The 5,529-nt window shown below is 46.4% G+C and overlaps 1 protein-coding gene across 5 annotated transcripts in view; it reads left to right on the top strand.

Moving 5' to 3' along the window:
* Positions 1-4,218: 4,218 nt before the first annotated feature.
* Positions 4,219-5,529, top strand: part of STK38L (serine/threonine kinase 38 like) — a 70,974-nt gene continuing 69,663 nt past the window's right edge. For all 5 annotated transcript variants that reach the window (XM_077469077.1, XM_077469076.1, XM_077469074.1 and 2 more), the window contains exon 1: positions 4,219-4,357. The gene's annotated coding sequence lies outside the window, so the exon portion shown is untranslated. The remainder of the gene's footprint in view (positions 4,358-5,529) is intronic.

The raw sequence follows: 5,529 nt of genomic DNA, 5'->3' as shown, positions 1-5,529 counted from the left end.
AAAACGCCTGGAAAACACCCCAGTGTTAAAGGGGTCTTAGGCAATACCTGAAAAAGTTTCTGCCCCACAATTATGACCTTTTGTATCACTTAACCCTCCCTCTTAGATTGTAAGGCTCGAGGAGCAGGGCCTTCTGATTCCTACTGTATTGAATTGCATTGTACCTGTACTGTCTGCCCTCATGTTGTAAAGCGCTGTGCAAACTGTTGGCGATATATAAATCCTGTATGATAACAATAATAATAATGCAAAAATGTGTAGTAAAGCACGCTTAAGCTTGTTACTATGGGGGTTATTTACGAAAGGCAAATCCACTTTGCACTGAAAGTGCACTTGGAAGTGCAGTCGCTCTAAATCTAAGGGGTAGATCTGAAATGAGGGGAAGCTCTGCTGATTTTATCATCCAATCATGTGTAAGCTAAAATGCTGTTTTTTTTTCTTGCATGTCCCCCTCGGATCTACAGCGACTTTACTTCCAAGTGCACTTGCAGTGCAAAGTGGATTTTCCTTTAGTAAATAACCCACTATATATTCACATTCATTTTTCCTCACGTAAATGTGCAATGCAATGTTACAAGGCACATGTATCAGATAGGATGTGATTGCTCAGGTGACCTTAATATTTTTCTGTGTATTAGTTCTCACAATGGTCCACAAGCTCCTACTACAGCACGTGTGTGGGCTATGCTCTTAATGACGATGCAAAATAAATAGTAATGGGCGCATGGCAGTAACTGAAGACAGCTATAGCATACCTCCAAGGATTTGAGATGGGAATGAGGGACACCTACCAGTAAACGTATGCAGGCATAGGACACGCCTCCTGTCATGCTCCCTTAACAGAAAATTAACCAAAAACAAAAGTTAATTAAATCCACAAGTGCTTTTTTTTACCACTACTATTTACTTTATATTGGCTTTTAAAATTTACAAATGCAGCCATTTAGAAATTGGATGAAAGGTTTAGCACTGGGAAACACTTTTTGAAAGATAAAAAGTGCATTTTATATACAACTATATAGATCAGACCAAAATGAGGGACAAATGAGGAGGTGTCACGTTACATTCGGCTACCCATCACATTTTGCTACGGAAGTGACGTTCCACTGAGAAATTACGCACTGCGCATGCGTAACTTACCCATATGTGTTCCAAAAAATGTTATGACAATACGGAGCAGTGAAACCGCCAGATAATGTTACAGAAGTGACGTTACAGACTAGAGCTGCCACGACGCGTCGACGTAATCGACTACGTCGACTAAGAAAATACGTCGACGTGCGTGCAGGGCGTCGATGCGTCACAGTGGGGGCAGTGCTTAGCATTTACCGCTCCCCTCCGTGCCGCCATCCCCCTCTCTTCTCCCCCTCCTTGCCGCCGTCCCCCTCTCTTCTCCCCCTCCGTGCCGCCGTCCCTAGGGGTGCAACGGATCGTCACCGATCCGTGCGCACATGCCGCGATCCGCGGAGCGCTCCGCGGTCTCGGCCTTAGGAGAGGCCGCGGCTTCGGCCTAGCTCCGAAGCGGCGGCCATCTTTCTACACCCAGGCATTTACAATGTGATCGCTCCGATGGAGCGATCACTTGTAAACAAACCGGCGTCATGACATGACGCCGGTTTCTCTCTCCCCTCTCTGTATGGACCTGTGCAGTGGAGGGGAGAGGTCGGATGGATGCAGCCATCCCGCCCTACCATGCCATGCTCTACTCTGCCCTGCCCTACCATGCCATGCTCTACTCTACTCTGCCCTGCCATGCTATACTCTGCCCTGCCATGCCATGCTATACTCTGCCCTGCCATGCTATACTCTGCCCTGCCATGCCATGCTATACTCTGCCCTGCCATACCCTGCCCTGCCATACCCTGCCCTGCCATGCCCTGCCCTGCCATGCCCTGCCCTGCCATACCCTGCCCTGCCATACCCTGCCCTGCCATACCCTACCCTGCCATACTCTACCCTGCCCTGCCATGCTCTACCCTGCCCTGCTCTGCCCTGCCCTGCCATGCCCTGCAATACTATACTATACTCTGCCCTGCCCTGCAATACTATACTATGCTATACTCTGCCCTGCCCTGCAATACTCTGCCCTGCCCTGCAATGCCCTGCCCTGCAATGCTCTGCCCTGCAATGCCCTGCCCTGCAATGCCCTGCCATGCAATGCCCTGCCCTGCAATGCCCTGCCCTGCAATGCCCGCCAATACTCTGCCCTGCCCTGCAATGTAATGCCCGCCAATACTCTGCCCTGCAATGCAATGCCCGCCAATACTCTGCCCTGCAATGCAATGCCCGCCAATACTCTGCCCTGCAATACTCTGCCATACAATACTCCTCAAGGTTATCCAAAGGATGAATTAGCTAATCAAAAAATAAAACACTAGATTCATTAAAAAATTAAAAATAAAAAAAATAATCGGATAGTCGTTGACTAATCGAAGAAATAATCGATAGATTAGTCGACAGACAAATTAATCGTTAGTTGCAGCTCTATTACAGACAAGGTCTTCTTCTGTATAATTATTGATTGTAAGACACCACTTTGCAACAGGGCCCCTCGTGGGCTCGCTTCGCTCGCCACGTTTTGGGCATGGCCTCGCTTCGCTTGGCATAATTATATTCGAACTCTATGTCCACTTGGATGGTGGGGCTTGAACCTGGACTTAGGGGTGCAGCCACATAATAACTGCGCAAGCGCAGTTCAACGTCAGTTCCGTCACACTATTTGACGGTTTTAGTGTGCTGTTTTGTCGTAAAAGTATTGGAACGCATATGGCGGCGTCACGCATGCGCACTCCAGCAGGTAGCCAAATGTGATGGGTCGCTATATGTGATGATACAGAGGAATGAGGAACAGAGGGACATTGCTCCAAATCAGGGACAGTCCTTCCAAATCAGGGACAATTGGGAGCTATGACTATAGTTTAGGCTGTTAAACAAAAAGGTTGTTTTGGTGCAAGAGCACGCGCTATGTTTTTGTAAATTTAGTTTTTCCTAAGACCATAGTTGGGTCTTAGACCCCTTTCACACCAGGGCGTTTTGCAGGCGCTATCGCGTTAGAAATAGTGCCTGCAATCCGCCCTAAAGAAGCTGCAGGATGTCAGAAAAAAGTCCTGCCAGCAGCTTCTTTGGAGCGGTGTGTTTACCGCTCCTCCACTGCAGCTCCCCATTGAAATCAATGGGGCAGCGCTGTAATACCGCCGGCAAAACGCCGCTATTGCAGCGTATTGCCGGCGGTTTTAACCCTTTCTTGGCCACTAGCGGGGGGGCAGAGACTTTTCTCATTCTAAAGTTCTATAACCAAGTCTGTGGCAGAGACTATGCTTTTGAATCATCTGTCGGTTGCCGGTGTCCTATCATATACTGTCCCCCATTGGATAGTGTCCGCTGTGTACTGGGCATGTGCAGTACACAGCACACACAGATTCCGAAAATACCCGAAGATGAACGGCGCCTGCACCGTGAGTCCAGGTTCTATCCCCACCATCCAAGTGGACATAGAGTTGGAATATTAAAGCCCGAAGCGTGGCGAGCGGCCCTCTAATTTTCATAACCCTATGTCCGCTTGGATGGTGGGGCTACCACCTCCACTCACGGTGCAGGCGCCGTTCAACTTCGGAGATTTTCCGAAGCTTCGTCTGCTCCGTACTGCGCATGCGCATTACGGGGTGGACACTATATGACGTCAGGACACTAGCTGCCAGAACAGCGGATTCACAAAAAGGGGATTTATCCAACAATTGTAGCATCCAGCTGTAAATGGCTATTCCCTGGATTGTATAAAGAGAGACATTCAAGTATTAGCAGTTCCAAGAGTACCTGAGCTTTACTACCCATACCCTCTATTCCCTACTGAGAGACTGTGGGTTCAACGTTTTGCAAATAAAAATCCCTAAAGTGGATTGAAGTGTTGGTCTCTACAGATTATTGTGCCATCAACCTCAGGAAACCCCTAGACGAGCACGAGAAGGTAATGGTATGCCCAAAAATAACCAGCCGCTCCTTCGGGGGTCAGTCCTACACTCACTGATAAGAAGAATTGATTTCCATGTCTCCAAAACAAGAGCCATTTAATTGAAGCCAATCCTATAAGCTTTGAAACGAAGTGAGTCTACGTCAAAATGGCGGCATGCCACCTACGGTTGGGAGACTTTTACGGGGAAATGGATGGGCCTCTAGCGGTAGAAGACCGATGACTAGCTGAATGAGGGGCGTGGTGGCCGCACAGGGTGTGCCGATGGGCGGGCTGTGCGAGAGACAGGTGCGTGGATCTCGCGAGAGGAGGGAGAGCTGCAGCTGCTACTGCTATAGCAGCCGGAGGACGGTGAGGGCTGAGCGGAGACACCGGGGATCCCCGGAGGAGGTGAGACTTGGGGGACATGTTATTCTATATCATGGGACACTGACTGAGCTTTATATCGGCCTCTGCTGTGATCATATAGGAATTACAGGACAGCGCTGTATATTGTATGATAATATATAGGATGACCTGCACTCTCTGCTCTGCATTCTGATCCCGACCACTGGAATGTTATCACTATTGGCATTAGATGGCAGGACGTCACTTTTTTTGTATAAAGTACATACAGATTTTCCTTATTGCCCAGAGCAGCCTGCACTCCATGGCTGAGGAGGACTTGGTGTGGTTGCTATTGGTGACCTGACATTGACTTGTAGCGCCAAAGTATCACCTGTGTAATAATCTCCAGGAACCGTGTACTCACTGATCATCATAATAAACTTATGATTATTGTCACTATATGACAGCACAGCCCTGTGTGTATACACAGCACCACACATACCTGATCTCTGTATACACTGTCTGTACTGAAGGTGCACTAAGCTTTACACATATTGTATATAAATATATATACAGTTATACCCAAATGTTATTGGATTGTCTCTGGATGAGGCAGAGCTGTGTGTGTATATATACCATATAATAGTATAGAGCTGTGTGTGTGTGTGTGTGTGTATATACCATATAATAGTATAGAGCTGTGTGTGTGTGTATATACCATATAATAGTATAGAGCTGTGTGTGTGTGTATATACCATATAATAGTATAGAGCTGTGTGTGTGTGTGTGTGTGTATATACCATATAATAGTATAGAGCTGTGTGTGTGTGTGTGTGTGTGTATATACCATATAATAGTATAGAGCTGTGTGTGTGTGTATATACCATATAATAGTATAGAGCTGTGTGTGTGTGTATATACCATATAATAGTATAGAGCTGTGTGTGTGTGTATATACCATATAATAGTATAGAGCTGTGTGTGTATATATACCATATAATAGTATAGAGCTGTGTGTGTGTGTATATATACCATATAATAGTATAGAGCTGTGTGTGTGTGTATATATACCATATAATAGTATAGAGCTGTGTGTGTGTGTGTGTATATACCATATAATAGTATAGAGCTGTGTGTGTGTGTGTGTATATACCATATAATAGTATAGAGCTGTGTGTGTGTGTATATACCATATAATAGTATAGAGCTGTGTGTGTATATACCATATAATAGTA

This window comes from Lithobates pipiens, unplaced genomic scaffold (assembly GCF_037356315.1).
Source record: "Lithobates pipiens isolate NorthernLeopardFrog02 unplaced genomic scaffold, aLitPip1_a1.2 Scaffold_8, whole genome shotgun sequence".
Taxonomy (NCBI): Eukaryota; Metazoa; Chordata; class Amphibia; order Anura; family Ranidae; genus Lithobates; species Lithobates pipiens.
This window is presented reverse-complemented; position numbering and strand designations above follow the sequence as displayed.